We start from the raw sequence: 22,366 nt of genomic DNA, 5'->3' as shown, positions 1-22,366 counted from the left end.
ACTGAATTCATGAGTAGGGACACCTCAAATCTGGAAGGAGAGCTGTACATCATTTATTGATCGGCAGCAAGTGGGCAGCACGTAATCCTGGGGTGATCAGGACTCATATGTGGAGATTCTTCAGGAGTCAGATGTTGGCATTTTGTACTCATTGTAGTTGATGGAGATTTTTGTAGTGAGTCCATTTAGGAGCGCACTGTAGTAGTCCATATGGGAGAGGACGAAGGTGTAGAGTAGTTAAGAAAAGTCCAGTTCCAAGAAGTATTGTCTGATTTTCCATAGTTGCCGGAGGTAGTAGATCGAGGCAGATCCTACTTGGGACATATGGTCATTTTGTGAGAGGCCATTGTCAAGGATCTTTGGCCATCAGGGTGGCTGATTCTCAAGAGATCAATGAGTGAGCGAGCTGAGGGTCATCTCTCCATATCCAGCAGTGCTCAGTTTTCACTGCATTTAGTTGCAGCTTGTTTTGAGACATCCAGCTTTTTATTTATGAGAGGCAGTTGTGTCTCAGTCTGGTAGGTACAGTTGTGTCATTGGCAAACGAGTGGATTTTTATGTGGTGTTTTAAGGTGATGTTTATCATTGGTCTGATATAGAGGTTGAAAAGCAGAGAGGAAACGAAAGCACTATGTGGTACTCTATACTGTATCAGTTTGGGTCGCAATACAGTAGATCTTAGTAGAATGCTTTGGATTCTATGACTCAGGAATGACGAGAACCACCAGAGCGCTTGATCGCCGATTCCAGGAGTTCGATGGTACTGAAGGCGGCACTGAGGTCTAGAAGGACCAGTAGCCCATCATTTCCTTTGTCTAGTATGCTACAGCAGTCATTGATAATGTCTACAAGGACCATTTCTGTGCTAAGGACTTTTCTGAAGCCAGATTGGTATGGGGAGAGGGTGTTCCATCTGTCAACGAAGGCCTAGAGTTTCGATAGTATGGTTTTTTCAAGGATCTTGGAGATGAAGGGAAGTCTGTAGTTGCTGGGTTTCTTCAGATCCAGGGTTGTTGTTTTTAAGATTAACCTGATTACACTTTAGTGAAATTGGTCCATGGTCTCGTATACATTACTCACACAAATAGACAAATATTACCAAATCTTAATAGAATCAATTGTTTCCATATTAAAAGGCCACTGTTGCTGATCGGAATGTCCTTCCCCTTTCATTTAATGCTTAGAAAACAAAACTGTGGCAAATTAAACAGAAGTGAAGTGTTGCAGATTAAAACTCATATTTAATAGGACTATTTTAAGCAGTTTACAAAGAACAGGGACAAAAATCAGAAAAGGTGTATGATATGAGAAAAGCCAAAGTATATCAGAAAGTCAGGACACCTTCTGAAAAATAAAAAGTAGGGGGGCACTTGAACACAGCAGAAAAGTTGTCACCCCTCACCTTGAACTCTGTTATTCTGAAATGTAAAGGTCTTTAAAGGTATTCTAAAGAGGCACAATGGCTAAACTTGCAGCACCAAAGGATATGTCTAAGATGAAGTTTCTGTGGAAAATTAATATCTACAGTGCAACCAAGAATCAAAAGCAAAATATTTGATATGCAGACTTATTTACTATTGAAAAACCCACAATGCTGATGACAGATAAGTGCAGTTCTATTCATTTTAAGTACCTATTTCATGTGTGCAAATAGGTTGATTATATTGCTATTGCTCTCCTTTGAAGGAAGAAGCTGGGGGGGAGGGGGGGCTCTACTTAACATTTATGATTTCAGCTTTTGTACACATTTATTTTAATATCAGAACATGAATACTAAGAGTGACTAAAAGTCATTTGGCATCAGGGCTCGTTCATTTCACTACTTTGTTTCCATGAAGATGACATCTGCTCTTGAATGACCTTAGTGACTCTATGTCAGCAGTCTTGCCTGGTTGGCTATTGCTTATATGCGCATGCATTAGCATTGGGGGGAAGCAGTGCTGCCTGATGATCTGCTCCTTTCTCAGAAAGCGCCACTAATTCAGCCCTCCACACCAATTTCATCCAGCTGGTTTTGCATCTTTCAATTAGACAGCCCTGAACCCTTCCCCCACCCCCATCATCTCATTCTTCCCCCTTCCTTGTCGCATCCTACAATTTGTGGAGATTAAAGGTTTCACAACATGGGTTTAGAGCTGTAGTCATTACAGTGGTGATCATTTTTATTATTTTTCATGATTTCTGTTCTTTTTTTCTTTTCTTCTCTGTATGATGGTTACAATGGTGCACATGAACAACGAATTGTGCTCTTAATCCATCTACACAATCACTGCTGTTCATCTGGCACATAGAATAATTCATCTACCCGAGTAAGACATTTTACAAAGATTAGCATTTAAACTATTCTAATCTCTAAAATATAACATTTTGTTTTACAGAGCTGTCATTTGTACATTAATGACAGTGGAACCTCAGTTAAGCCAAGGTTAAAAATTGGCTTTAAATTGCATAACCTTTAATGTTAAAAGGCTGCATAATCCAATAAAACATTAAAAAAATATTAGAATATACAGTAAAACCTTGGTTTGCGAGCATAATTCGTCCCGGAAGCATGCTCATAATCCAAAGCACTCGAATATCAAAGCGAATTTCCCCATAGGAAATAATGAAAACTCAGATTCGTTCCACAATCCCAAAACTTTAATACAAAATGCTATACGTACTTGTATTGCAAGACCTCACTCATTTAGAACAGTCACTATGCTCCTGCAGCGTCGGAGAGAAAACCATTGGCTCAGTTGTGATGCATGTATACTGTATGTACTCGTATTGCAAGACTTTGCTTGTTTAGAACAGTCACTACACTCTTGCAGCGTCAGAGAAGAACCATCGGCTCAGTTGTGATGATGAGACGTGTGTATACTGTATGTACTTGTATTGCAAGACATTGCTTGTATATCAAGTTAAAATTTAATCAAATGTTTTTCTTGTCTTGCAAACCAAGTTAATTGCAATCCAAGGTTTTACTGTATATCAAAACACAACCCTGATATAACATTATTACTAGAAATGCATCTCTCACCTTCAGAGCCATTGAAGTTAGCAACAAAATAGTCCTTACCAGTTGTATTTTTCCCAGTTGAGGGAAGAAAAATGGTGTAGACATTTGAGTCAGAAATAGATTCGATATGTCTACTACCCCATACCACCAATACTTATGGAAGATGGGTTAAAGCAATATTAATATCAAACACTTACTACTTTATCCACTTCACTGTAGTTGATTTAGTAATATTAAAGCAATATTAGAAATTAATGCTGCATCAATAGTCATTATAAATCTTTATGGTCCTAATGTAGATAACCCTGTATTTTATAAGGATTTGGCTGAAATTATTGTAAATGATGGGGCACTGCCTATCACTGGAAGTGATTTTAACATCATTCAAGATCCCATATTAGACAGGAAATCCAATGCTTCTTACAAATCTTAATCATGGCATAAACTGCAAGATCTTTTAATGGAGTTCAAGCTTATTGACCCATGGAGGATTACACACCCATCAGAGAGGTTACTCTTTTTATTGACCACCACATACTGTATATCATACTCTAAAACAGACTTTTTTCTCAACAGTAGCTCAAAATATTGAATCTTCTACTATTAAACAAATTTCTATCTCGGATCACACTCCTGTAATTTTACAGCTTAAAAATATGGGTAAACCTATTATGGAAAAGCTAATGGTGATTTAATGCTTCCCTATTACGGGTACCTGGTTTTCAAGACCATATTAAAAAGGGTAAAGTGGATTGGATTTGATATACTGCTTTTTCTGTGTGGTTACAATCAAAATGGTTTACATATTTTAGACAGATACTTATTTTGCACCTGGGGCAATGAAGTGTTGTGCCTAGAGTCACAAGGAGCTGCAGTGAGAATCAAACTTACAACCTCAGGGTGCTGAGGCAGCTGCTCTAACCAATAACTGATTTTTTTTTTCACATTAATAAAGCAGATGACTAAAATTTCATGGACAAATACACATGATTCTTTTAAAGCCTATATTAGAGGTATCATAATAGCATTCAATACCCATTGTAACATTAAAAATCTTGAAAGACTATAGTACATCGTGATCAACCATCAGACTGTAAGATCTTGAAACAATTACAGGACATGAGATACTCATACAACCTTACCCTGAGCAAAGCAGCAAGTAAAATGAGTTATGCTGTGCAGCATGTTACCTAATAATAAAAGTGGACACCAGCTAGCTGAATATTTGAAAGTAAAGGCTAATAAATCTACCATACCTGCTATATAAAGAGTGCAGATGACAACATTTTAATGGAAGATACAAACATATTGAATTTATTACATTCGTTTTACAACCTCCTCTACTCATTTGAACTACTGTAGATGATAGTCAGGATCCACAATCCTTTTTAAATAATCTGAACCATCCAACATTATTAGCAGAAGAAATTGAGCTATTAGTGAAACCCATTGATGGTCAAAAGGTTTTAGCAGCCTTGAAAGACATGGCCACGAAAAAGGTTCCAGGGCCAGATGGTCTAAGAACGAAATTCTTTCACACTTTAAAGATACTCTATTACCACATATGCTTTTTAAATTATCTGATACGAAAAGATCATCTAAATCAGTGGTCTCAAACTCACAGCCCGCAGCCCGCCAGGTACTATTTTGAGGCCCTTGGTATGTTTATCACAAAGGTAAAATAAAAATTTCTTGATCATATGTCTCTTTAGCTATAAATGACAATATTATTATTAAGACTTAGACAAAAAGAAAGATTTATAAACTATAAAGAGTTCTACCTCATGCAAAATTGTCATTTATTTAATAAGATATTAACTATTTTTTTTCTGAGTCCTTCCAAGTACCTACAAATACAAAATGTGGCCCTGCAAAGGGTCTGAGTTTGAGACCACTGATCTAAATGGAACATTTATGGAGGCCCTGAGTTATCGGTTTGGTGGAGGGGGGGATCTGAGGCTTTTTCCTCCTTTTGATAATTTTCACGGAAGAAGCGGTGTTGGAGTGCTTTTGGTGGGCTACCCGCTTTTTTTTGTTATAGAAACGGGTGCCTGTGATAACATCAGTATTTCTCTTAATAGGTTCCATTGGTTTTTCATGATTAGTTGTACTGTGCTGTAAACCAGGTCGAAAGTGTAGTTTAATAATAACATTTATGGAGGCCACCATAATTATATTACTTAAGCCTGGAAAGGGCCCACTGAATGTTTAGAATTATCATCCTTATTCAATTACCAATGTTAATGTGAAAATTTATGCCAAAGTATTAGTTAGCAAACTTCAAAAAGTTCTTGGTCTAATTCCCTCTGATCAAAATGGATTCATGCATGGGTGATTATTGTGTGACTGTACTAGGCTGCTTGCAAATGTCTTATTAAAAGCTCAATATATCTCCCAACTGATTGTAGCTATGGGGTTAGATGCTGAAAAAGCATTTGACCGTTTGGAATGGTCCTTTATCTTTCAAGTGCTTCACTGGTTTGTTTCTCCTGAATAATTTATTACAAAGGTAAAGATACTCTATAAATCACCATCTATGAGAATCGAAATCAATAATAAACTATTAGCACTCTTTTATCCTTCAAGAGGCACAAGACAGAAGACCCCCCCCCCCATCACCTCTTTTATTTAATATTGCCCTTGAGCTTCTCCTCATAGCAATAAGGAATGAAGGCTACTAAAATGGTGTGTGGTCTTGGTGATAAGGCGAATGAGGACAGACTTAAAGATCTCAATCTGTATACTTTGGAGGAAAGGCATAAGAGGGGAGATATGATAGTCATTTAACATAATATAACATAAATGTGCATGAGTCAAGTCTCTCATTTGAAAGGAAACTGCAATGAGAGAGCATAGGATGATGAAATACTTTTTTTTTTTTTAAACAAAAGGGTGGTGGTAGATGTGTGGAACAGTCTCCCAGAAGAGGTGGTGGAAACAGAGACTGTGTCTGAATTCAAGAGGGCCTGGGATAGGCATGTGGGGTTTCTCAGAGACATAATGGTTACTGTGGATGGGCAGACTAGATGAGCCATTTGGCCTTTATCTGCCGTAATGTTTCTATGTTACCTTTCATAATGTCATTTATTTTTGTTTTATGGTGGCTTATTCTTGGATTAACAAATTTTAAATTCTAGCATTGTTGTTAACATTATTTAATTTTTTATATATTAAACTTATTTAACCCCTCCCTTTTACAACACCATGTTAATGGCTGCTATGAGCTTCAGGGCAACTACCCCAGTGGCATGCACTAAACGGCTTTGTTAGAGGCTCTAAATTCTCGACATTGACCTAAAAAAAAAAAAAATTGTCTTCCTAGGTTTAATGCGGTTGAAAAAAACAGAACATTTATATGGTTATGGCAATTATTTCAGAAGCTCTATGTGTAGAATTCTCAGATCGTCTTCTCAAAACTTGCTTTTTGTACCCACTCTTTAAGACTTTTGGCACTCGCCATACAACCACCTTCGCTGTTACTGCTCTCCTTATCTGGAACTCTTTACCCCCTTACATTAGGGAGGAAGCAAGTTTAGATAAATTTAAAGGAAAAACTTAAATGTTTGTAAAGAGAAGACCTTGGAACACTGATGCTTTTTCTTAGATCTTTCTGATCTGATAAAGGCAGACCTCTCTCTATGCACCCTAGCATACTTCTAGCTTTTCCTGTCACATTTTTTACCTTTCTGGCCACCTTAAGATCATAACATACTATCACTCCCAAGTTCCGCTCCTCTTTTGTGCACAAAAGTTCTTCACTCCCTAAACTGTACTGTTCCATTTAGTTTTGGCAGTTGAAATGCATGACCTTACATTTCTTAGCATTAAATCTTAGCTGCCAAATTTCAGACCATTCTTCAAGCTTTACTAGGTCTTTCCTTGTGTTATTCACACCATCTGGGGTTTCTACTTTGTTGGTTGGGCTGAGAACTTTTCAGTGATTTTGGGACAGTATCGATGAATGGATATGGTGATGACATTGAGATATCCACATTAAAAAAAAAAGGCATGCTGGGGATGTGACATGGGTCAGACTGAGATATACACATTTATGATATATTCCACAAAGCCCGTGTACATGAACAATGAAAAATATACACCCCCTAAACTGTACTGTTCCCTCATGGGAGTGTGTGGTGTAGTGGTTAGTTACAGCCTTAGCACCCTGAGGTTGTGGGTTCAAATCCCTTGTGGCTCCTTGACTCTGGACAAGTCACTTAATCTCCTCATTGCCCCAGGTACACTAGAGTTTGAGCCCACCGGGACAGATAGGGAACTATGATAAAGTACCTAAATGTCACTTAGGATATAAGTGGTATATAAAATAAATGCATGACCTTGCATTTCTTAGCATTAAATTTTAGCTGCATCTCTCCCCTTTTCCTCTAATCCCTAATGTCTAGCACCTCTCTCCCTTCCCTCTTCAAGACCCTTCCCTGTCCCAATGCACCCCTCATCTTTCCATCCATTCTGCATTCCAAATTCATGCCTCCCGCAGGTGTTTACCTCCTGTGGCCGGCTCCCTCCTCCTCCATTCCATGCACCAAGGTGTTTACCTCCTGTGGCCGGCTCCCTCCTCCTCCATTCCATGCACCAAGTCATCTTTCCCTCTGTTCTGCATCCCCAATTCGTGCCTCCAATGGGTGTTTACCTGTTCTGGCCGGCTCCCTCCTTCCATTGCAGTTCTCTTTGAAAAGCCAGGGCCGTGATTCCTAGAAGTAGCTGACCCAGCAGCCTGACCCCTTGTGGACTGGGAGGAAGAAAGGGCGCATTGGCATAGAAAGAGAGCAGGGTTGCGTTGGGACACAGAAGGAAGGGAGGGAGCACAAACTTCAAAGAATGGGAGGGTGCATAAACTTGGGAGATAGGATGGAACAATAGAGGGAGTGAGGAAAAGAGATGCCGAAGTGTGTGTGTGTGTGTGGGGGGGGGGGGGAAAGAAGCGGAGAATTGTTGGGCATGGGTGCCTGAGTGAGAGGGAAAGAGAGACAGTACACGTGAGGAAATGAAGAGGTGAATTGGGCATAGAGAGGGAGAAAAAAATATTGGACATGGTGGTGGGAGAGGCCTGAATGGGGAAGAGAGAGATGAGGGAGAAATGTTGGATGTGGTGGTGGTGGTGGAGAGGGAACAGTTGGACGGATGAAGAACAAAAGTAAGTGTAAACCTATCTTTTCTATTTAAACTACAGTATTTTGTTTTGAGGACTGTTTAATGTTTTTATAGACTGTACATGATCCGAGTTACATATAAATTCAACTTAAGAACGGTTTAAAAAAACAGAACCCATTCTTAACCCGGGGACTGCCTGTAATGTAAATAACAGACGCTAGCACAAGTAGTATCATATCTTGCTTTCACTTCCAGGCAGTAGTGGGAGCAATCCAAGCCAATCCTTCAATGCAAATTTATACCATCTATAGCAGTGGTCTCAAACTCAAACCCTTTGCAGGGCCACATTATGGATTTGTAGGTACTTGGAGGGCCTCAGAAAAAAACAGTTAATGTCTTATTACAGAAATGACAATTTTGTATGAGGTAAAACTTTATAGTTGGCTAAGTCTTAATAATAATGTAATTTATAGCTAAAGAGACATATGATCAAGAACTGGCCCGGAACTTCCTCTCCGATGTCAAAATTGACATCAGGGGGAAGGCTGCTGGCCTGTTGTGGCATCAGGAAACAGGGAAAACTCGGCAGCAGCGGCAGTTTGGGGGCCTGTTCCCAGATGTAAGCGGTTGCTTGGGGAGAAAGAAAGGGGGGCATGGAGACATAAAGAATGAAAGGGGAGGGGCAGGGAGAGACAAAGGAAAAGGGGGAGGGAATGGAGTGTGTCAGGTGGCAGGCAGGGAGAAAGGAAGAAAAAGTTGGACTCATGGAAGGACAGAGATGTTGGTTGGGGAATGGAATGAGGTCTGGAGGAGACAAAGCATGCAGGAGGCAGAAAGGAGGGAAGCAATATTGCATGCACAGTCAGAAGAAAGTGCAACCACAGACTCATGAAATCACCAGACAACAAAGGTAGGAAAAATGATTTTATTTTAAATTTAGTTATCAAAATGTGCCCATTTTGAGAATTTATATCTGCTGTCTATATTTTGCACTATGGCCCTCTTTTACTAAACCACACTAGCGGATTTTAGCGTAGGGAACCTACAAGTGTCGAGAGTTGCGTGGGGTATTCAATGCAGCTCCCTGCGCTAAAAACTGCGATTGCGGTTTAGTAAAAAGGGAGGGGGTATATTTGTCTATTTTTATATAGTTGTTACTGAAGTGACATTGCATATTTTAAAGTCATCTGCCTTGACCTCTTTGAAACCCCCCCTGAATATAAATAACATTTTCTCTGTGTAGTGTGCTTTAAAAATTTTATTGTTGGTAGATCATTTTGACTTGGTCACTTTAAAAGTAGCTTGCAAGCCAAAAAAGTGTGGGCACCCCTGCTCTAGTGTCTAGACTAAAGAAACCCCAACCCTTACTTTGTTCAGATGGGGGACTATATCAAGGAATTGTCTGGAGGGGTACATCTTGAAGAAGTAGGAAAGCAATGAGCAAAACTTAAAGGTGCTATTGTTTGGGCAACAAATTATTTTGTATCGAAAGTAAGAGGAAGAGAAGGCTGCTTTGGTTCTCAAAAGTAGCTGAGAAGGTAAGAAAAAAAGAAGATAGCTGTCAAACTACAAAAGACTGCAGAAAGAGTACGTAAAGCAAAAATATCTGGAAATGTTAAGAGGCTGGTTGAATAGTCAGGAAAGCAAAAATGCAAATGGAAGAAAAAAATAGCCAACACAGTACAATGGGAGTGGGGGGAATACATTTTTAAAAGATACAGTGGTACCTCGGTTTACGAGTGCACCGTTTTGCGAGTGTTTTGCAAGACGAGCAAAACATTCGCAAATTTGGCGCCTCAGAAACCGAGCACACTTCGATTTGCGAGCGCCCCCCCCGGTGAACCGGCACCCTCCCTCCTGCCGCCATCAGGCACCCCCCCCCCGCCGCAACCTGAGGTCCCCCCAAACTACCCAAACCCTCTTCTTACTTTGCTGTAGCCTCCGCAGCGGCACCGTCACCAGCATGTCCTGTGCGTGGTGCCGGTGCCTGAAGATCTGCTTCCTGTGTGCATGCTCAAGGCCTGAGAGTTCACGTCGAACGTGAACTCTCAAGGCCCAGCACAGGAAGCACATCTTCAGGCACCAGCACCACGCATAAGACATGCTGGTGCCGGTGCAGAGGCTACAGCAAAGTAAAAAGAGGGTTCGGGTGGGTTGGGGGGACCTCAGGTCGCGGCAGGGGGGGGGGCCCGATGGCGGCGGGGGTGTGTGCGGATCGTAGGGGGGAGGGTGCCGGTTTGCGGGGGGCCTTCGGGGGGAGCAATGCCGGTTCTTTTGGGGGGGGGAGCAGCGCTGCTGGCCTCGGGGGGGGGGGGGGAGGGTGGGAACCTATCAAAGCGAGTTTCCATTATTTCCTATGGGGAAACTCGCTTTGATAAACGAGCATTTTGGATTACGAGCATGCTCCTGGAACGTTTTATGCTCGTAATCCAAGGTACCACTGTATATTGATAGGAGAAAGTGCAAAAGTAGCATTGTGAAACTCAAGGTGATGGGGAGGAATATGTAGAAACTGATAAAGATAAGACTGAATTGACTAGCAAACATTTCTATGTTCACATCTGAAGCACTGGAAGTGGGAATGCAGAAGACAAAAGCAAATAGGGCTAGAGATGTAGTAGACCCTGATCGATTTTCAGAGGATTGTATTCATGAGAAACTAGCTAAAGGTAGGCAATGCAATGGGTCTGGATGGTGTACATCTGAAGGTACTGAAGGAATTTAGGGAAGTTCTGGAGGTTCCACTGGCTGACCTTTTCAATGATTCTGTAGAGTTGGGAGTGGAGGACTGATGTGGTCACTCTCTACAAATGTGGAAGTAAGGAAGAAGTAGGAAACTACATACCTGTAAGTCTGACTTCTGTGGTAAGAAAATTAATGAAAACACTTAAAACAGAGAATGAAGTTTCTGGAATCCAGTGGATTATAGGAAATGAGATAACATGGATTCACTAGAGGCAGGTCTTTGTCTGACAAACCTGATCAATTTCTTTGACTAGGTGATCAGAAAATTGGAGAGTATGTTAGATGTGGTGTATTTAGATTTTAACAAAGTCCTTGTCAGTGTTATACACAGGCATCTAATAAATAAACCGAGTGCCTTCGGAAAGGGCCCCAAAGTGACAGACTGGTTCAGTGGAAGGCGACAGAGGGTAGTGGTCAGTGAAGATCGCTTGGAGGAACATAAGAACATAAGCAGTGCCTCTGCCGGGTCAGGAAAAGGATGTTACCAGTAGTGTGTATCAAGGTTCAGTCTTTGGGCCTATTTTTTTATAACATTTTTGAAAGCAAGATTGTTGAAAGGCTATCAGGTAAGATTTGCCTCTTTGCGAATGATACCAAAGTCTGCAATAGAATAGACGCCCCTTCATGGTGTGGATAACATGAGGAATGACCAAGTGAAGCTTGAGGAATGGTCAGAAATTTGGCAGCTAAGATTTAATGCTAAGACTGCAAAAACTCAAGGGAACAGTACAGTTTAGGAGGTGAAGAACTTTTGTGCATTAAAGAGGAACAGGACTTGGATGTGATAGTATGTGACGATCTTAAGGTGGCCAAACAGGTTGAAAAGGTGATGGTGAAAGCTAAAGAATATTTGAGTACATAGGAAGAGGAATAGCCAGTAGGGAAAAGGAGATATTGATGGCTATGTATAAGACTCTGGTGAGACCTCATTTAGAATATTGTGATCTATGTCTTACGGCATATGGGGAAAGACTTAAAGATCTCAATATGTACACTTTGGAGGAAAGGCAGAAAAGGGGAAATATGATAGACATTTGATTATCTATGTGGAATAAATAATCATGAATCGAGTTTCTTTCAATTGAAAGGAAACTCCAGAGTAAGGGTATGGGCTTAAGTTAAGAGGTGATAGGCTCAGGAGTAATCTAAGGAAATACTTTTTTACAGACATAGTGATAGATGGATGGAATAGTCTCCCAGTAGAGGTGATAGAGACTGTGGCTGAATTCAAGAAAGTGTGGGACAGGCACGTGAGATCTCTTAGTGACAGGAAGGGTGCTACAGATGGGCAGAATGAATGGGTCATTTGGCCTTTATCTGCCATCATGTTTATATGTTTCTACATTAACCAAACAATTATATTCAAGTGGTTTTAAACACAAATTTCTTCTGAATAAAATACTGAACCCCTCATTCCTATTATACACCTAAGCTAGTTGAAACACCATTTTCCTTCTTGAAAGTTATAACACATATGAATATAACACAGCAGTTAACATTTCCATATATTCCACTTGATAAATCACCGTTACTTCCATTCTTATATTCATTTAGGTACTGTCATAATTTAATTATATCAGACAGCTAATTTCAGTTGTTATATATTTCCATTTTATTAGCTGCTTATCTCAATTCATAGATGCCCAAGTGTCTCCTTATCCCAGCTCCTCAAACACAATCATATAGAAAGGCACATATATATTCACAGCTCCAATTGACCCTTGTTTTTCTGTTTTGTATTAGATTATTATGAAACCTCATTATAGGCAGACTTTAATCTGGCATGGTATGGAACCTTAGAGTGCTTGGGGAAGTGCCAGTATCCTTTCGTAGTTTCCAATATTTGCAGTATAAGAGCAGAAGCCATGGTCTTTGGATGCTTTACCACAAGTACTTGCAGCTGACTTTGGTGCTGTTTGGAGCTTCTGAGGGGTTTTATGACTTGCCAAATTAAAACCCCTGAAAACCAGAAGACCTAATTATAGGAAACATGCCTTCACTAATGACACTATTAATGTTTGAATTCTGGAACATGGAAGCATAGATGGGAGGACAGGTTTTCATGTGATCAAATATAAATGTGGAAAGGGAATAAAATGAAGCTAGAAAAAATACATGGTACCAGAGCAATAAAACAAAATTATATTGCAGAGAGTTAACTATTTCAGATAATGCTGATAAAAAATATCATGATCGTGTTCTCTGATGGAGGAGTCTGGCTGCTATTTCTGTACTGCCTTTCCTCAGGCCCATAGAAAACAGAGCAAGTATCTTGCCAGCAGAGGGCTGATCCAACAAAACAGTTCTAGCTCTCATTCAATGAAATCATTTTTGTCTCATGGTAACAGAGGCCAGTTCAACAAAACAATTCTTATCACTCTGCTTGCTACAGACTTATTTCTGCAGGGCTATTACAAGCAATCTGATAACCTAAGTTCCTTCTGTTCTGGCAAGCAAAGCTTCTCCTTTCTCTTCTAAGACAATTCCCTTTGAGATTCCTCAAATGGATCATGCTGAAATAAGAAAGATGTGTTGTCTCTTCTCAGAGCTCTCCTATAAAAAGAGGTTTTCTTTTCTTTTAATCTTTATTGATTTTCATATATCAACAGTGCAATACAGAAGTATATAAACATATAATAAATCAAGAAAAGCACATTCATTTTACAGACATACATGAGCATTTAAACCCACCCACCCATCCAATAACTAGTCACAAAAACAAATACATAGATTCTTTCAATAACTTTCCCTATTTAAAAGTAGTAACGTAATCCCACTCTCCTCCCACCCAACTGGATGTATGTATTCAAAGGGCTAAAATTAAGATAAAGTATCCCCCCCACCCTCCCCTGGATATGTATGGAAATAAACAAAAATTAAAGACAAAAGACAACTATAATGAAGAAATAAAAGATGTCAAAGGTCCCTAAACCAATTTAAATAAACTGCTATGACCCAACATGTCAGCATTCATTTTCTCATAACTATAACTTGAACATAAATTTGCCCACCAAAAAGGAAAATTGAGGCGATCATAATTTTTCCAATTACGAGTTACATAGAACATAGAAACATAGAAATAGACGGCAGATAAGGGCCACGGCCCATCTAGTCTGCCCACCCCAATGACCCTCCCCTTTCTCTGTGAATAGATCCCATGTGTCTATCCCATTTGGCCTTAAAATCAGGCACGCTGCTGGCCTCAATCACCTGAAGTGGAAGACTATTCCAGCGATCAACCACTCTTTCAGTGAAAAAGAATTTCCTGGTGTCCCCGTGCAGTTTCCCGCCCCTGATTTTCCACGGATGCCCCCTTGTTGCCACGGGACCCTTGATAAAGATATCTTCTTCCACCTCGATGCGTCCCGTGAGATACTTGAATGTCTTGATCATGTCACCCCTCTCTCTGCGTTCCTCGAGTGAGTACAGCAGCAACTTATCCAGCCGTTCCTCATACGGGAGATCCTTGAGTCCCGAGACCATCCGGGTGGCCATTCTCTGGACCGACTCCAGTCTCAGCACATCCTTACGGTAATGCGGCCTCCAGAATTGCACACAGTATTCCAAGTGGGGCCTCACCATGGATCTATACAATGGCATAATGACTTCAGGCTTACGGCTGACGAAACTCCTGCGTATGCAACCTATGATTTGCCTTGCCTTGGATGAAGCTTGCTCCACTTGATTGGCAGTCTTCATGTTCTCACTGACGATCACCCCTAAGTCTCGTTCTGCTTCAGTTCTTGTTAGGATCTCGCCATTAAGGGTGTAAGTCTTGCATGGATTTTGGCTGCCCAGGTGCATGACTTTGCATTTTTTGGCATTGAAGCTGAGTTGGCAAAACCTAGACCAGCGCTCCAGCAGGAGTAGGTCGTGCATCATGTTGTCGGACATTGAATTTATGTCTGTTGTGCTTTTGCCCACTACATTGCTTAGTTTAGCGTCATCATTGAATCTTCTGCATGGCTATCCCGGTCATAATTAGAAAAAGCCGGCATTTATAGCAGTCCATGGGGGGCTTAATATGCAATAATGTTCCACATATGACTACCTTATATGTCAATGGAATTGATGATTCCAGTATGATATTAATCTGTCCCCATATTGACTTCCAAAAGTTGAATATCATAGGACAAAAGAACAACAGATGATCCAATGTCCAGATGACAATGCCAGCATCTATTAGATTTAGAACTGTCTAACTTTTGTAACATAACAGGAGTCCAAAAAGATCTATGTAACAAGAAAAACCAGGTTTGTCTCAAAGATGATGACACTGTACATCTCATCCTCCAAGACCAAATTTGTGACCATTGAGAAGCAGAAATGTACTGCTTTATCTCAATGCTCCAAATTTCTCTAAGACTAGATTTTGTTTTTTTATTCAAGAATTCAGATATTAATTAATAAAAAGAGGTTTTCTATTTCTGGATTAAAGCTCTTGATTTCTGTTTCTGGAGCTAGCTCTCAGTTTGATCTCATCCTTGGGGGCCAATATCTGTCCAGTTTACCATCATATAGCCTCCATCACACAAACAAGGCATAGTCACCATTTTTCTGGAAAAAGCAAGAGTTATTTCACTTCACATATTGAAAGAAGTTAAGCCAAATTTGGGTATGGATGATAAATCAATTACTATTTTTTAAACAACACAGGGGCCCCTTTACTAAAATGTGGTAATGTTTTTCACATACCATGTGCTACATGCAAAAATTAATGCAAAGCTAGTGTGTTTGCTTTTGGGGCATTTGCCTCTAAAGCTTCCACACAATTTAGGATATCTACCTTATATTATTAACCCGCAGTTTCTGTATAGGTTGCCCAAATTTGGGTGCAGTCCCAGATCAGTGCATAAATTAGTCAAATAAGTGCTAAAATTCAATTATTAACATTAAGAAGCACTTAATTAGCAGTAATTAGGAGCTACATGCAGATCTGCCCTATTTTACAAAATACCCTATTCTATAAATTTCTTAGCTTGCAACTCAAAAGGAAATATGGGCATGGGAGGGGCAGTCAAGAGCATTCCCAGAAATTAGGCACAATAATTTATAGTTTATTTATATCCCTCTTTATACAAAGCAGGTCACAGCAAAAATATACACAGTTATAACATCTTTACATACAGTATGAACTAAACACAGACAATAAGAACATTCCAGCGATCAACACTTAAAGTTACCATACAGCACAGTTACTTACCGTAACAGGGGTTATCCAGGGACAGCAGGCAGCTATTCTCACATATGGGCGACGTCATCAACGGAGCCCGGAATCGGAAGCTCGCAAGCAGACTTGCTTGAAGAAACTTGAAGTTTTGAGTCGACCGCACCGCGCATGCGCGAGTGCCTTCCTGCCCAGCGCAGGGCGTATCTCCTCAGTTCAGATAGCTAGCAGAGAAGCCAACCAGGGGAGGTGGGTGGGTTGTGAGAATAGCTGCCTGCTGTCCCTGGATAACACCTGTTATGGTAAGTAACTGTGCTTTATCCCAGGACAAGCAGGCAGCCTATTCTCAAATATGGGTGACCTCCAAGCTAATCAAAAAGGGATGGTGGGAGTGTTGGCAATTTAAGAGAATAAATTTTGTAACACTGTTTGGCCAAACTGTCCATCCCGTCTGGACAGTCCATCCAGACAATATGAGAAGTGAAAGTATGAACCGAGGACCAAGTAGCAGCCTTGCAAATTTCTTCAATAGGTGTAGATCTGAGGAAAGCTACTGAAGCTGCCATTGCTCTAACTTTATGGGCTGTGACTCTACTGTGTAGGGGTAATCCAGCCTGGGCATAGCAGAATGAGATACAAGCAGCCATCCAGTTGGAGATGGTACGCTTAGAGATAGGATGTCCCAATTTATTTGGATTAAAGGAGACAAAAAGTTGAGGAGCAGTTCTGTGTGGTTTGGTACGTTCCAAATAGAAGGCCAAAGCACATTTACAGCCCCGAGTGTGAAGAGCTACTTTTCCAGGATGAGAATGAGGCTTCGGAAAGAACACTGGAAGAACAACAGATTGATTGAGATGAAATTCCGATACCACTTTAGGGAGGAATTTTGGATGAGTACGTAGGACCACCTTATCATGATGAAACACCGTGAAAGGTGGATCAGCAAACTAAGGCTTGCAGCTCACTGACTTATCGAGCAGAAGTGAGGGCAATGAGAAACACCACTTTCCAAGTGAGATATTTCAGATGAGCCTTGTCAATTGGTTCAAACGGAGGATTCATCAGTTGAGCAAGGACAACATTGAGGTCCCAAACCACAGGAGGCGGTTTGAGAGGAGGTTTGATATTGAAAAGTCCTTTCATGAATCTGGAAACCACCAAATGAGCAGAGAGGGTTTTCCTTCAATAGGCTGATGGAAAGCCGAAATTGCACTGAGATGGACTCGGATCGATGTAGACTTGAGGCCAGAAGTGGATAAGTGCAAAAGGTAATCCAAAACAGAAGATAAGGAGGAATGCTCAGGCTCCTTATCATGAGAAAAACACTATGTAGAAAATCTAGTCCATTTTTGGTGATAGCATTGTCTAGTGGTAGGCTTCCTAGAAGCCTCTAAAACGTCTCTTACAGATTGAGAAAACTGAAGAGGGGTCATGTTGATAGGTACCAAGCTGTCAGGTGTAGAGACTTCAGGTTGGGATGAAGCAGAGATCCCTGACTCTGTGTAAGCTGAGAAGGAAAAACTGGTAGAAGGTATGACTCCCTGCTGCTGAGTTGAAGTAGAAAGGAGTACCAAGGTTGTGTTGGCCACCGAGGAGCAATCAGAATCATGGTGGCATGATCGTTCTTCAACTTGACCAGAGTCTTGAGAATGAGAGGGAATGCATATAGGAAGAGATTCGTCCATTCCAGAAGAAAAGCATCTGCCTCGAGGCGATGAGGAGAGTACACCCTGGAGCAGAACTGAGGCCGTTTGTAGTTGTGGGGAGCTGCAAAGATGTCTATCTGAGGTGTTCCCCACTGTGAAAAAATGTGATGAAGAGGCGAGGAATGGAGTGTCCATTCGTGAGGTTGCAGAAGATGACTCAAGTTGTCTACCAAGCAATTCTTCGCCCCTTGGATGTAGACAGCATTGAGGAAGGTGTTGTGGCGGATTGCCCAGTCCCAAACCTTCAGAGCTTCTTGACAAAGGGAGGCAGATCCCGTCCCTCCGTTTGTTGACATAATATCTGGCGACTTGATTGTCCGTCCGAATGAGGACTACCTGGTTGTGAAGATGTTGAAAAGCGTTGAGAGCCTTGAGGATCGCTCTGAGTTCCAACAGATTGATATGACACTGACGATCCGTACTGGTCCAGTGACCTTGTGTACGGAGACCATTGAGATGAGCGCCTCAAGCGTAGGTCGAAGAATCTGTCATGAGGACCTACTGATGGGGCGGGCGTTTGAAAAAGCAAGCCTCTGGAGAGATTGGAAGAGAGCATCCACCAACGGACAGACTGCTTCAATGAAGGAGTGACTTATGAGTTGAGAAAGTAGGTCGCAAACCTGTGTCCATTGAGATGTCAGGGTCCACTGAGGAATTCTGAGGTGAAGTCTGGCAAAATGAGTCATGTGTACTGTGGAGAAGTACCTAGGAGTCACCTAGGAGTACCATCATTTGTCTCGCTGAGATGGAAGACCAGGAAGACACTGTATGACAGAGTTGAAGAAGAGCTTCCAGACGTTGTTGTGGGAGGAATGCTCTGAGTTGGACAGTGTCCAGAACAGCTCCAATGAATTGTAGATTCTGCAAGGGCTGAAGTTGGGATTTGGGAAAGTTGATTTCAAATCCCAAACTTTGTGGGAACCAGGTAGTTGGTTGGGTCACTACAATAACTCCTTGAGATGTTGAATCTTTGATGAGCCAGTTGTCGAGGTAGGGAAATACCTGAAGACCATGGTTCCGTAGAGCTGGTGCTACCACTACCAGGCACTTGGTGAACACTCTGGGAGATGAATCCAGGCCGAACAGCTTCTTCACCAAAAAGGTGATGACGTTTAAGGGCTCGAGGTTGAAGAGTAGCACAGCGCTTGCACGACTTCGGGTGATGTTCCGGCCCAAGGGAAATCGCACGCTGGCACTGGCTACACTTCTTGAAGCCCGTGACCGGCTGGGACATAGGAGGAAAAATAGCCGCTGCAAGATCGAAGCCCTTGGGCTGCGGCCGAGCGGCCTGCCCCGGCAAATGGACGGAAGATTAAAAAAAAAAAAATTTTTTGAAACTAGAAATAAAGGAAGAACAGCGATTCATGAAGAAAAAAATACAAACCGCGGTTCAGAGAAGGCACGAAGTTAAACGCAGAGAGTCAAAGATGGACTTGTCGGCTCCGTGGAAAACTGAGAACTGAGGAGACGCGCCCTGCGCTGGGCGGGCACTCGCACATGCGTAGTGCAGTCAACTCGAAACTTCAAGTTTCTTTAAGCAAGTCTGCTTGCGAGCTTCTGCACCCGGGCTCCGCTGATGATGTCACCCATATGTGAGAATAGGCTGCATGCTTGTCCTGGTATAAAAGCTCAGTTCTCATACTTCATCCTGCAATACAGAAACCTCTTCAATTTCTTAAAATTATAAAGATTTCCCTGCTCATGTATATACAGTATGTCGGAATCTCATTCCACGCTTGTGGTCCTATACAGGAGAACATGCTTGCTCTGGACACGTTCAATTGTAGTTGCTTAACTGGTGGAATATATAAATCTGTATGTTCAACTTTGGAAGCGGAATGTTATTGAATACCTAAATTTGTGTACCTATGTTCCATCAGTTGGGTGTGAGCTAGTGCTGCCTGCTTCACGATTCGAATCGGTTCACCGATTCACTTCGGGTGAATCGATTCGAATCGATTTAAATTTTAAAAAAATCAGCTTCCCGATTCGGACCCTCTCCCCCTAAAGCAGGAGCGGCAGCGCTGCTTCCACTACCGCACCTGTTTTACAGGGCGAGGAGGAGGGTCAGTCGGGAAGCTCTGCGTCCGGCTTCCCTTCTGGCCTCCCTGAAGGACTGCCCCCCCCCCCTGAAAGACTGTGTACACTCCCCCCCGGAAGACTGTGCACACTCTCCCCCGGGAAGGCATCCGTGTTCCCCCTGGCCTCCCCGAACCGTTTACCTGACGTCAGAGGAGGGGCGGGACCGCAGCAGAGGAAACAGCTCAAAGCACTGCAGTGCAAAAAGCTGTAACCGCGATCTTCGGCTGAAGCTGTAAGGTAAACAGTTCGGGGAGGCCTTCCCGGGGGGGGGGGGGGTGGGACAAGCCTTGGGGGGTGCAGGCCTTCAAGGGGTAAACAGGCCTTTAACGGGGAACAGGGCTTTAAGGGGGGAACAGGGCTTTAAGGGGGGGACGGGCCAGGGATGGTGGCATAGGCCTTCAGGGAGGACAGGCAGGCCTTCAGGGATGGGGGTACAGGCCTTCAGGGGGGACAGACCTTCAGGGGAGGGGGGCCCTGTTGTAGAAGTACACGGAGGGAGGGAAGGGGGTTCAAAAAGATGTGCATATGCCAGACTTTGGGGGGGAAGAAATAATGGGTTTAAAAATAGAGGTGCGGGAGAGAGATGATGGACAATGGGATTTAGGGAGGGAAGGAACAGAAAGGGAGAGAAGTTGGACACAAGGGATGGTGTGGAGGGGGGGATAGAGATACTGGATAGGAGGGTAGTTGGGAAAAGAAAGGGAGAGATGGTGGACCCTGGGGTGGTGGGGAAGGAGGGAGAGATGCTAGATGAAAGGGTAGTTAAGAAAAGGTGGTTCTGTGGATGGAGATGAAAAAAAAAAGAAAGATGCCAGACCTCTGGAGGAGGGAAGGGAAATGGAAGGGGAGGACAGAAATGGTCCACCAAGGTAGACAAGACTGAGTATTGAGATGCATATCTCTTGGCAGTTGCTGAGAGAGTAGCAGAATATGTGCTTAGCCATGGTTAGTACAAGCAGAGTGAAGCATAGGTGCCTCAAATTTGGTTTGAGAGGGTGTAAAGCTAGGAAAAAAAAAATTTGACTGTGCAGCAAAGAAAGTGATAGCTTGGATTGCATAATACGGTGAGTGGACAAAAAAGTGGGAGGTGTTATTTAGTGATGAGAACACTTTCTGCATCTTGGGTGATCAGTGCAGAATGTACTTATACAGATATCCAGGAGAATTCAAGCCTGAATGTCTTAACCTGTCAGTTAAGCATCCTACAAAGGTCATGGTATGTAGATGTATGGTGGCACGTGGTGAAATCCCACAGAAACACGTTGCCTTCAGCAGAGAACTTGTTTCCTGGTGATTACCTGAGGACGACGGCAGCCTGCAATGATCAATATAGCACTGACGATCCTCTCTGCAGGCTGCGGTAATTAGCAAGGGAGAAGCTGGGGGAACGTGCAGGCCTTCAGGGGGAAGGGGGCCCTTGTGTAAAAGTACAGAGGGAGGGAAGGGGGGGGTCAAAGAAACGTGCATATACTGGACTGGTCGGGGAGGGAGGGGGAAGAAATAATGGGTCTAAAAACAGAGGAGAGAGATGGGAAAGGGAAACGGAGGACAATTTTTTCCTGAATCGGGCAGCATGTCATCATCAAAATAGATAATACAGCATGTCATCAATCAAAAACTGTACTCAAATGGATGAGACAGAAAAGAGTGAAGACAACCGATTGGCCTACTCAAGTCACCAGATCTCAATCCAATTGAGAACCTGTCACACAAGCTGTCACTAGAAATATAAAAAAAAACAAAACCCAGCCAACAACAAAGCAAGAGCTGATTGTGTCAATGATTGAAGCTTGGAAAAGGATTATCACACACAAACATCTGGTGAAGCGGGTCCACTCTATGGCCGAAAGGTGTTGGCTTGTCCGCAAGAGCAAAGGTTGTGGTAAGAGCGGATAGCTGGTTTTAAGAAAGGTTTGGACAAGTTCCTGGAGGAAAAGTCCATAGTCTGTTATTGAGAAAGACACAGGGGAAGCCACTGCTTACCTTGCATTGGTAGCATGGACTATTGCTACACCTTGGGTTTTGGCCAGGTACTAGTGAGAACGGGCTACTGGACTTGATGGACCATTGGTCTGACGCAGTAAGGTTATTCTTATGTTCTTATAAAAGCAGTAGGCAGGACAAAACAGCCCTCTTCAGGGCTAACTATAGAAATAAAAGTAAAACTAATAGTAATAGGATCTATTACTACTATTTAATATCATACAGCCATACGAGCACAATACATTATCATTGCCAATATTCAACAAAATTTCTCTGGACTGAAAATTTATTTAAAGGCATACCTTAATCAAATATACATGTACAGTAACTTAACATATAATAGTGGAATGGAAAAATTAACCCCCCCTTTTACAAAACCATAGCACGGATTATAGCGTTGGCCACGGCGGTAACAGCTCCAATGTTCATAGGAATTCTAAAAGAATCAGAGCTGTTACCGCTGTGGCTGGCGTGAAAAAATATGCTGTTTTGTAAAATATATAAAAAAAAAAAAGGGGGGTGATGGTGTTAAATAAGATAATACATAACAAATGGTTACATAGCTTAAAA

This window comes from Geotrypetes seraphini, chromosome 3, assembly GCF_902459505.1.
Source record: "Geotrypetes seraphini chromosome 3, aGeoSer1.1, whole genome shotgun sequence".
Taxonomy (NCBI): Eukaryota; Metazoa; Chordata; class Amphibia; order Gymnophiona; family Dermophiidae; genus Geotrypetes; species Geotrypetes seraphini.
This window is presented reverse-complemented; position numbering follows the sequence as displayed.